This window comes from Cajanus cajan, chromosome 9 (assembly GCF_000230855.2).
Source record: "Cajanus cajan strain Asha chromosome 9, NIPB_CcT2T_4, whole genome shotgun sequence".
Taxonomy (NCBI): Eukaryota; Viridiplantae; Streptophyta; class Magnoliopsida; order Fabales; family Fabaceae; genus Cajanus; species Cajanus cajan.
Genome location: NC_138525.1, coordinates 14,750,632 through 14,763,629, shown reverse-complemented (window position 1 = coordinate 14,763,629; position 12,998 = coordinate 14,750,632).

Genomic DNA, 12,998 nt, shown 5'->3' with positions numbered 1-12,998 from the left:
TATTATGAAAGAAAGGACATGCATTTATTGCAAAGCTGCTGTTGCAGGATTGTGAATAATGATATTGCCACGTGGCATAGCCTATTGATAAATTTGAAAATGTGGGACCCCTAGGGCCAGAAGCTGCAACGTCTCACGCACGTTGTGACTCTTGAGTCTCATTCTTCACGCGCGACCCTTCGTCTCTATAAATATAGGTTGTTTTGCAACATTACACTATTCATTTTTACCTTCCCTTCCACGCGTCTTCTTCTCCGGTGACCCTCTTCTTCCTCGTAGTCTACGGTGGCTCTATGACTGTGTTTTGAGTGGGTGAAGTTGGTGTGAGAGCCCTTAGGTACGCATATCTACTCTATCCCTTTGGTAGTTTTTGCTTGCAAACCCTTGAGTTGTAAGTTAAGTTAGGATTATTTAATCAATCGCCACCGTAAGTTATGGAGAGTTGTATAAATGGGTTAAGGATGATGTATTAAAATGCGAATCTTCGATAAACTCTTGGGGAGCCATGGATAGTTTTTGTAGGGATCACGTAGTATGTTGTGAGGGTGATAATATAATTGTTTGCGAACTGTGTGTAGATAAAGAGCCTGTGTGCATTAGTGCAACCTCTGTTGAGCGCTTTACTTTTTGTTATACAACCCTTATTTCCAAAATAAAAGTAAGATGGCCCCTTACCGAGTGTGAGAAGGGAGTGCTTCAGGCGCTAAATGTAGCCCCCACCCAATTGCACCCAAATAGTTGGACATTTGTTCGCAGGTTTAAGATCTTATGCCTAGGGCTCGGGATAGTGCCGATTGCGAATAAGTTTTTTTTATTTTTTTGAAAGTCGTGTGACCAAGCGTAGTAGTTGGGTGTCGGTCAGTGGAGTTGTAGGTCGGGGAGTGTTGTCCCTATTCTAATCGTCATATAAAGATTTCAAAAAATCTTACTTTTGGATTCGTTGTACGCCGGGAAATGAAAACTTACTTGAGGGATACCCTTTATATTGGAGTGAAAAACCAGTATCTTTCGGAGGGCTAGGTGCCGAGACTATGTCAGAGAATGACCGAGAAGATGTTAAAAAACTTGAGGACCTCAATACCACTTTCAACACTGCCAAACTTCTAGACTTAGAAAACAGGCCCAATGAACTAAAAGTTTATATAGGTATTTGGTCTTACTTTGATAATATTGGCATTGTTTTAATGATGATGTCGGTGTTACTCTGAGTTGAAAATTAATGTTGTTTTGGTATTATTGTAGAAAAAATGGCGAGCATGAGCAACCGAGAGTTGAGGAAGTTGTGGAAGCAACAGGAAGCCTTCAAAGCTGCTGGAGCCGAAAGTCTGATAGTCGAGAAAGCTAAAGATGGTGATGCCCTATTCCAAAAGGATGCACTCGGTGAAAGCTCTTATAAGCGTCGTCGTGAATCCGAGAGACCTATAACACTCGTGAACTTGGAAACAAAAACCGAGGTTGGGGAGACCGAAAAAGATGATGAGGTTCAGTCTGCTGAGAACACGCTGAGTATGTGCATCGGCGAGAACTGGGATCCTGTTGATCATGGGACCGACCGGGGCAAGGCTATTTCTTTTTGGGACGAGATGTTTAACCACTCGGCCCATATCCACCAAACTGACTTGCTCGACGACAACAAGGACGATTTGGAAAAATTGAGTGCTTTCACCATCGCAAAAGGGGTTGAGTCGTTGACTAATCGTCTATCTTCCCTCTCACTTGTCAGTGAGGACAAGATTCGTGGACTGGTAAGGGAGATTAAAATTCAAGGGAAGAAAATTAATACCCTTGAGGAAAATTTGAACAAAGGCAAGGCTGATTTGAAGTGAGTGACCGCTGAACGGGACAAGCTGCTTGAAGGTCGCCATGCCTTTGAGGAGGAGAAAAGGGCTTGGTTTATGGAGAAAGCGGCGATGGAGAAAGAGCTCGAGGTGACTCGTCTGGCTCGAGACAAGAATGCCGATGCCACCCACGTTTTTGAGAGTGACTTGTCTTTGATGAAGGCTGAAATCGAGAAATTGCAAGCTAACCTTCAGGCTACCAAAATAGAAGTCATGAAGAAATTTGTAGAGGGTTTTGATGCTGCCACAACTCAAGTAAGATTTCTTCATGCTGATCTTGACCTTGGAGGCCTTGGCTATTTCAAAGAAATTTTGGATGGTGAACTTGTGGATCCCCTAGAAGACGATTGGAATCGCTTGTTATTCATCGTAGGCTCTTTATTTCTGTACGAACTATGCACTACTTTTAGCTTTAATATGAATGCTACTTGTTGACTTGAATGATTTGGTTATTTAATTTGTAATGTTTTTAGTAAATTTGTACCTCGTCCAAATTTCGACGTCATGGCAAAGGAAAATGACCAAGTTAAACATGTTTTTGGAACAAATATACGTCTCGTCCAAATTTTTCTCTCATGGAAAATGAGAAAAATAATCTAAGTTAAAAAGAAGTTTTTGAACGGAGTACGTATCGCCCACATTCCAATCTCATGCAAAATGAGAAAAATAAAAAGAAGTTTTTGAACGGAGTACATATCGCCCAAATTCCAATCTCATGCAAAATGAGAAAAATAACCTAAGTTAAAAAGAAGTTTTTGAATGAAGTACGTATCACCCAAATTCCGATCTCATGCAAAATGAGAAAAATAATCTAAGTTAAAACTTGATTTTTCAACGAAGATACATATTGTCCAAATTCCGATATCATTTCAAAATGAGAAAAATAATCTAAGTTAAAACTTGATTTTTCAACGGAGATACATATCGAAAAAATTCTGACTTGACGAGTATAAATAACTCGAAGACCAAACTCGTGATTGATCGGAAAAATTCCAATACATTGTCAAATTAATCTTTTAAATTTTGAATAAGTTTTTGAAATTTCATCTTAGCCTCTAAACTTGACTAATTACTTTTATTTTAGTTCTTTAACATATGTTAAAATTATCTCTTAAGTCACATTTTCTTTTAATTTTGAACTAATTTTCTTAATAAATTATACATTTAAGGATTAATTTTATGGGTTCTTAATCAATATACTAATCGTGTCACATGTATATTGGTAAATAAAATAAGAAAGTTAGAAGCTAGGGCTATACGCGATCAATTATACAATTATTCTTTTATTTATCCAAATTCTAAAAATTGAATTTAAATTCTCATATATATATATATATATATATATATATATATATATTATATATATATATATATACTTGATCTAAGTTAATTTAGTATTTACAGGTTCGATTCTTATCAATGCTAAAATAATGTTTAGTTAACAAAAGTCATACTCTATAAATACAAATTAATCATTAATTATTAATTTTAAAACATTACGTAAATCATATTCATAGATAAAAAAAAATATTCATATAAGATTTATATATATATATATATATATATATATATTATTTTTAATTAGAAAAAAGTTTTGAATACGTTGTGGGTATCATGAGTATAAGCTAGTTTGCATAAGAAAAAAAGCAAAATAAAAAAAAACATTAAAACGTTTGAACAAATTAACATCAATATCTATTTCATTGCTTTACACTAATTAAATTAATTTCGGATATTATAAATTTTAAGCAGTAAAATAATATAAACTTATAGTAAATTTAGATATAAAAATTAAAATGAATATAAATGAATAAATTAATAATTAGAAAATTAATTTATACGTATGTGTAATATGTTATTATTTATTTTAAAATATTTTAGATTAAATTAAAAATAACAATTGTAAAATTTTGAAAATGCTGATATTTTGCACCGCGCCGGTTATTGATGGATAATTCAACAATTTCAACTAACATACACCGCTTTGTAACCTTAGTACATGACTACTAAAGTAATTGCAAAATCGACATGCCAATGTTTCATGCTAGTAGAATATGATGTTCCCCATATATTAAAATGAATAAGATAAAAAAACATGCATGACATTACTCAAACTGATATCAAAAGATAGTTTCCTTTGTCTCGCCATATAACACACATCACATGTTGTGTGATTGGATAAAGGAATGTAAAAGTATCTTATATTTAATAAAATCATTCTATCTCTAGATAGATGTCCTAGCCTTAAATGCTAAAGAATGGTAGGAGACAATATAGTAGCATTCAAACTAAGAACAAACAAAGATCTATTGATATGACTCCTTGTAGTATGATCCACTTCCAAGTAATATAATCCATCAACTTGGTCAGTCGAACCAATCTTCTTCAAATGTTCCTTCTCTTGAATAATACAGTAGTTGGGTCCAAAAGTTAATGTGCAATTGAGAGCTAAACACAACTTGGATATATAAATTAGATTAAAAGTGAATTGAGGCAGGAATAAGACATTAACAATTGACAAACTTTCTAATAGCTTGATTGTTCCTACAAAATGTGCTACTACTGAATTTCCATTTGGTAATTTCATTGAAATTGGATCTATTTTATCATGTTATGAACCATTGATTAAAACAATGTATATGATCAATGGCTCTAGGGTCTAATATCCAAGCTGAACCATTAATCTTTGTCTTGAATGAAACTGAATGTGGATTACTTGATGCACTACAAATGTTTATGAATTTTCTTTACCGCACAACCTTTATTGGATCCCTTCAATGTGTTCTGTTGTAGCAAGGCCAACAACCCAATAAATTGATCTGTAGTGAAAGCCATCCAACTTGCATCATTTTCTTCCTTGACTTGTGAAATTTTTTTTGTTGAATCTTTAGTCTCTTCACTTTCTAACTGATTTGTATAAGAGCTTCCTCGACCAAAGCTTGGTGGATAACCATGCTTTCTATAGCAGGATGCGATCGTGTGTCCTAACTTACTGCAATAAGTACAAACCTTATCACTATTTTTATATCCTCTTCCTTTTTGCTTATAGCCAAAGCCTCTTCCTTGACCATATCCATTTCCCTTTTTAGTTTCCATTACATTGGTTAAAGATTTTGACTCATCAACTATTCCATATAGAACCTGCCTTTCTTGTTGAATGACCATTGTAAAGGTTCGATTCAAAGAAGGCAGTGATTCTATGAGTAAAATTTGTGATCTAATTCCTTGAAATTGTTCATTCAACCTTGTTAGAGATAAGATTGATATAGGTTTTAGGAAAGCTAGTTGAGTTGTCATCTTATATATATTAAGATAGGATACTTTAGTATAATATTGTTTTGTTAAGTAAGTCCATCTATCTATATATATATATATATATATATAGCTTAGACTCTTTCTCTTTGTAATAAGTTTTCTTTCAATAATATTTTTAAAAAGTTTCTCTCTCTTTATCTTGTTCTCTCAAAAAGAGAATTAATTCATTACATGGTATTAGTTACACCACAATCCTAGATCTTTCTCATGGTTTCCACTGAAATTCCGTTTCATCCCCATATCTTCACAAATGCAATTTCATCCAAATTAACGGATGATAATTTTTCTCACTTGGATGCAACATGCAGAAGCAACGATCAAGGGTTATAAATGGATTACCGGTCTAAACCATGCATCTTTCTAGGTTATAGTTGTAATCATAAGGGTTATATAAATTTCTTGATTCAAGAGACAAAATTCATATTGTTAAGCAAGTTATATTGGATGAATTTGATTTTCCTATGCTTAGTAAAAGAAAGGCTAAAACACTAATTTGGTCCCTTATAATAATTGTTTGTTTCAATTTAGTCCCACTTTTATTTTTTGTTTCAATTTGGTCCCTCAAAAATTAATTGGTTTCAATTTGAGACTTCCGTCCAAATTATTTAAACGGAGTTAACTTTTGCCCACGTGGATGCCACGTGGATGACAAATTTTTTTAAAATACTTGGACCCAGAACGACCCGTTCTGAAACCGGAACGGGCCGTTCTGGTTTCATTTTTGGTGTATTAATTTTGCATTCAGAACGCCCCGTTCCAAATTCAAAATTAACACACAAAAAGTGAAACTAGAACGGCCCGTTCCGGTTTCAGAACGGGACGTTCCGGTTTTAACTTTTTTTTTTTAAAATATAAAATATTAATAATTTTACAAAATATATATTATTAATTATATTTAAATTATGTTGTTATATCTAATAAAATAAATATTTTAATAAAAATAAGTAATTTTAAAATTTTTACCATAAAAAAATATTTTTCAAAATTATTATATTTTTTAATAAAATTAATAAAGAATATCATAACAATACGATTTTAGTTTCTCCCATTAAAAATTAATAATTTTAATATATATATATATATATATATATATATATTGCGGAAAAATATAATGTATATTTCTCTGATTTGGGAAAAATACAAAAGTGGTATAAATAGAATACAAGGGAATAAATCTGCACACTAATCTATCCCTAAAAATCTGGGAAATAATTCTCCCTATAAATGCTGTATCTAAATAATTAAAGGAGGGGAAATAAAATTGATCTTATTAACATTAAATCTTTACAAATCAGAATTGAATATTCTGATTGATATATGCTGATTTCCAACAGATTCTGATTGATATGTGCTGATATCCAACATATATATATATAATGTTTTAAAATTAAACAATTATTTATCTATTCAAATTAACATATATTATAATTTTTGATATTATATCAATAATATTATTAATATATTTATTGATAAACTAATATACTTTTACAAAAATATAAGTATATTAATTAGAAATATATATCTGATCTTATATATTTATATTTTTGTAAAAATATATTAATATATATTAATATATATTTATCAAATTATTAGTTTATTTATAAATATAGGAAAAATATTATTGATATTAATTATTAATAATATTAAAATATTAATAATATATAAATTTTATTTATTTAGTAATAATAAATATATATCATTTGATACATTACAAAAAATTATAATATATGTTAATTTAAATAAGCAAACAATTATATAGTTTTAAAACATTATATATATATATATATTAAAATTTTAAAATTATTATATTTTTAATAAGAAAGACTAAAATTGCACAATCATGATATTTGAGAGATTAAAATTATTCAATTAAAAATGGTGAGACTAAAATTACACAACTATAATCTTTTAAAGACTGAAATTACTCAATTAAAATCTTAGGGATCAAAATTGCATAATTATCAAAAATACAATGAAGGCACTATTCTCAGTTTTGGAACGGCCCGTTCTGAATCCAGAACGGGCCGTTCTGAAACCAGAACGGCCGTTCTGGTTTCAGAACGTCCCGTTCTGATGCACTTTTGGTGTGTTAATTTTGCATCTGGAACGGACCGTTCCGGATGCAAAACTAAAACACCAAAAGTGCAACCAGAACGGCCCGTTCCGGTTTCAGAACGGGCCGTTCTGGGTCCAGCTGTTTTAAAAAAAATTGGCATCCATGTGGCATCCACGTATGCATCTACGTGGCATCCACGTGGCTAAAAGTTAACTCCATTTAAATAATTTAGACGAAAGTCCCACATTGAAACCAATTAATTAATTTAGGACTAAATTGAAACCAATTAATTAGTTTGGGACCAAATTGAAACCAAAAATTAAAATACGACTAAATTGAAACAAACAATTAATATAAGGGACCAAATTAGTGTTTTAGCCTAAAAGAAAAGAAGATTTAAGTTGTCCTCCTACTTCCGATAATATACATCCTCTTATTATACCTATTGTTCCTAATTGTAATATGCCTCAAATTGAGGATACTCCTCAACCTACAAGTCCTATGACCATTACTCTTGCGACTATGCTTCCTAACAATGTAGGAACTATTTTAACTGAGAATACAAATACTTTCATTGTTGAGATTGATTCTGATACAGGTCCTAGCTCTGGAGCTATACCTATTGTCATTAATAATCATCTTATGGTCACAAGAGGCAAGGCTGGTATTTTTAAACCAAAAGTCATGGTAGCTGAAATGGAACCTAGTATAGTTAGAGAAGCTCTACAATCTCCTAAATGGATTCAAGCTATGCACGAAGAACTCAAAGCTTTAATTAAAAATCAAACATGGGATCTTGTTTCTTTACTGTCGCCACCGGCCCGAAACGGGCTTTCGGCATTCGCGAAGGATGGTTGGACCCTTTTATTTGTTTAAAAATATGGATTGCTAGAATGACTTATTCTCAAACTGAGACCTTGTCAAACGAGCAATTTTATTAAATGTCTCACCAATCCATGTTAATCCCAAGCGGGACCCTCCATGGATTAGCAGTTTTCATAAAAAGGAAGGGTTCGTGGAGTCGCCACCAATGTTTTACTCAAAACATTGGAAAAAGGGATAAGGCAATTGATTTTATAAATCAACTTTGGCCATTACAACCAGAGTTGGGTAAGGGAGTCGGTTACGCGTGGGGAAGGTGTTAGCACCCCACAGCGCCCCTTTCGGGTTCCCTATGACAGATTATTTCTAAAATAACAGTGTAAAATTACTAAATTACCCCTATTTATTCTAAGCAATTATAAATTAACTATCTACATGATGACAGTTTAAATATGCACACAGAAAGCAGTAAAAAGAAGGATTTAAGAAGAAACCTCTTGAAGCGTGCTTTTATATATTGAGTAAAACTGGGAAGCTTTTTGGCGTTCCCTCGCTCTACAAGCTCGCTCGCTCCTTCCTAAAAACTTTTAACTATGGAAATCCGGAGGATTTCCCTTCGACTAGGTTCGATCCTCAAGCAAAATGGCTCGGGGCTCAAGAACTTTGTCGGATCAACTCTCCGAGTGATTTCTAGGGCAGAACACTGCTCAAAAACCCCAGAATACTCAAGGAGAGGGTTGAAACTATCTGAAAAAGTGTGGAATGACGTCCAATTGACGTCATATTTATAGGGAATAGGCGCAATACGGCCTACAGAAGCAATACGGCCGTATTGAAATTTTTGAACTTCAATACGGTCGTATTGAGTTCAATACGGCCGTATTGAAATTCAGAAATTTCAATGCGCCCGTATTGAGTTCACTGCGGCTGTATTGAAGCTTCAATACGGCCGTATTGATTTTAGTACGGCCGTATTGAAGTTTCAGAAACTTCAATACGCCGTATTGAGTTCACTGCGGCCGTATTGAAGCTTCAATACGGCCGTATTAAGTTCAGTACGGCCGTATTGGGCTTCATTCCCTCCACTTCCTTATTTTGGGCTATTCTAAGACCTCTAGACCTACAGAGAACCCTCCTAGGGCCTTCCAGGAGTCCTTCTGGCTGATCTTCCTTCAGTCTTCGAGAGTCTTCAAGCTTTATTTCCGACCCGGACAATTTTAGGGGTCTACATTTACCTTCGCATAGAAAACCTATGGGATCGAAGTGGATTTTCCAGCTCAAACACAATCCTGATGATAGCGTGTGTGTTTGGAAATCCGTTCAAAACTAGTTAAACATACTTTTTTCACTTTCTGATGCAAAAAAGCTAAAGCAAGTGATGTGTTGCTTTTGGGTTACGTTCAATGTAACTGAAAAACAAAAACACCCAGCATCTCTAAATATAAGGTCAGGCTAGTGGCAAGAGGATTTACCTAGCAACAAGGTCTAGATTATCAAGAAACTTTTAGCTCTGTAGTTAAACATATGACTATCAGGGTCATCTTGTCTATTTCACTATTTAGAGTATGGTATGTTAGACAAGTGGATGTTAATAATGCCTTTTTAAATGGAAATCTAAAGGAAGTGGTCTACATGAAACCTCCAGAAGGGTTTCACAACAACAAATCCCAATTTGGTGTGTAGGTTAAAGAAGGCAATCTATGGATTAAAATAAGCTCCAAGAGCTTGGTTTGGCAAACTAGCCTCTACACTTGTATCCTTTGGATTTGTTTCAGCTAAATGTGATAATTCACTATTTATACATTTTATTGTTAATACTATCACATATATGCTTGTGTACGTTGATGACATCCTTATAACAGGAAACAATACTTTGTGCAACATATTATCTCTAAATTAAATAAACATTTTCTCCTAAAGGATTTGGAGAATTGCACCATTTTATTGGAATAGAAGCCAAACATCTAAATGATGGTAAGTTACTCTTAAATCAATTCAAATATGCTTCTAACTTGTTGTGTAAACTTAAAATGCAGGATACAAAAACCTGTGGAGACTCCTCTTGTTCCTGGATGCAAGTTTCAATTTGAGGGAACAAAAGCAACTGAAGATCCAAGTTTGTATCGTTCTACTATTGGCGTTCTTCAATACCTCACTATTACTAGCCCTAATCTTACCTTCATAATCAACAAACTATGTTAATATATGCACAAACCATTACAAAGTTACTGGAAGATAGTCTAAAGGGTCTTACGATAAATAAGTGGGACACGTAATCATGGTTTGCTTTTTGAAAAGTCAAACAATATGCATATAGTGGGGTATTATGACAATGATTGGGCCTTTGATCAAGATGATATGAGGTCCACCTCTAGGTACTGTTTATTTCTTGGAAGCAACATGATATCTTGTATGGCCAAGAAACAATAAGTAGTGTTAAGGAGCAACACAAAGGTAGAATACAGAAGCCTTGCAGCTCTGGTAGCTGAAACTCAGTGGCTCAAATCTCTTCTCACAGAACTCAGAATAAAAGTAAGAGTTCCTCCTCTCATTTGGTGTGACACTTTGGGAGCTATCATGTTTACTACTAACCTAATTATGCATTCCAAAACAAAACATTTTGAGTTAGATTTGTGGTTTGTTCGCGAGAAAGTTATCAGAGAAGAAATAAATGTCAAACCTGTGTCAAGTCAGTTTCATATTGCAGATCCCTTAACTAAAGCTCCTTCTAGTAATTAGTTTCTGATTCTTAGGATCAAATTAAAATGTCCACTCTCTTGGAATAGTTATCTTACAAGGAGATGTTAGAGATAAGACCTATATAACTTTTAGGAAATAGTTAATTGAATTGTCATCTTATATATTAAGATTGGATATTTTAGTATAATATAGTTTTGTTACATATGCCTATATATATATATATAACTTCATTTTTTTTCTTTATAATAAGCTTTCTTTCAATAATATCTTTGAAAAGTTTCTTTCTCTTCATCTTATTCTCTCAAAAGGAGAACTAATTCATTACAAACCCCATCAAGAATTGTATCACTTGATCTTCCTATTTGAACTGTTTGGCATTTCTCATCGTAAGACATGAATAAACAATTGGAGAAGTACATCGGGGTAGAGGTCGATAGTTTTCCAATTCTTCCCATAAACCACGTAATTCAGTAAAATACTCAATTACAGTAAGATTATCTTGCCTGAATACTTAAATCTCCTACTACAATTCTGCCACTCTAATATGATCTCCTTGTGCAAATCTCTCTTTAATATCATTCCACACGTTGATGGCATTCTCAATATACACTACACGCTATGCAATCAATGGAGAAAGGGAATTCAAGATCTAAGAATGGATCGTATTGTTGCATTGTTCCCAGGCTTTAAAACTAGATTTGTGTTGCAAAGGGATTGATTGTTCCATCCACAAAATGATACTTATTTTTCGAGATCAAAACTCGTTTCTTAACCCTCACCTAGGCATGATAATTATCTCCCGTCAATGGGGGATTTACGATCACTGTTGTGGGGCTCTCATTTGGGTGAAGATAGTATGGGCTCAAGGGATTTAATGATGGATCAGTGTGAATTGTCTGGCTCAAACTTGTCATCCTAGCACAACAGCTAAGCTCTTGATACCATATCAGTAAAAATACGAGAAAAGAAATATGAAATTATATTATTCCATTATCAATCTGCTATGTGAAATTACAATGCAAATTCTATTATATATGGGTATATATAGTTCTATATTAACCATAGAATGGTTAATTAACCCTCAAAAAGACTGCCTCTATTAACTCTAGTTAAGTAGCTGACTCATCATGCACGGGCGTGTAACATCCTTCTTCTTCGAGAAGTTTCCACCATCATACAAGGAAAGGGATTTATGGAAGGTGTTTCAAAGATGGGGTAGGGTGTGGGAAGTGTTCATTGCTGGGAGGAGGAATGCAAAAGGCTACTTGTATGGTTTTGTTCGGTTTCTAGATGTGCAGGACTGCATTGCGTTACAAAAACAACTGGATAACGTGAGGATTGGAAATGTGAAATTGAACGTCAATATTTCAAGATTTTCGAGGGGTGATGCAAAGACGGGGAAGAGAGGGAATGCAGAACATTATCAGTCGGCAAAAAACAAAACCCAACAATATTCTTATGTGGATGCCGTCAAGAAAAAGGATGCACGTGAAACAACAAAAAACAAAATACACTCAAAGTGGAGAGTGAAGGCGAACAGGGGTGCCAGTGATAGTCAAGAGGAATGGAATGCAAGAGTAATATCTGTCCCAGAGCAAGAAAATGAATGGCTGCACAAAAGCTGGGTGGGTAGACTGCAGAACATAGAAGATTTTGACAGATTAGAGGGACTAGAGATTCTCCATAACAATGAGTCTCTATAGTTGCGTTATTTTGAAGATGACATGGTACTGATAACCAGATTGGAAGAATTAGATATTCAAGATGCAGAGAACGGGGAGAATGGTGAGTTTTGGTCGTTGTTCTACGATGTAAGAAAATGGGAGCCAGATATAATGCCTGGATTCCGACTTGCGTGGGTTAGATGCCTAGGGGTGCCTCTTAATATATGGGGGGAACGAGGTTTCTCTCAGGTGGTATGCTCTGTGGGTGAGTTGGTTAAAGTGGACCCCGACACTAGTAGTTTTAAGAATGTGGAGAATGCGAGATTACTGGTTAAAACACCTGCTCAACTCCCAATCCAACATTATTACCGAGCTCAAATCAATGGTGTAAGGGCTCAAATTAGGATATTCGAAGAAACAACTGGAGTTCACCCAGACTGTAAATGTTATTTGTGGGGAGGGAACTACGAGACTGTGCAATCCAACGGCAGCATAGGTGGTGGGGATACAAATTCAATGTCATCGGTTAATAACGAAGAGATGGATATGTTAAAGGAGGTGGGCGTGGCCCAAACGAATGCATTGGAGGAGGAGTCACCGCCG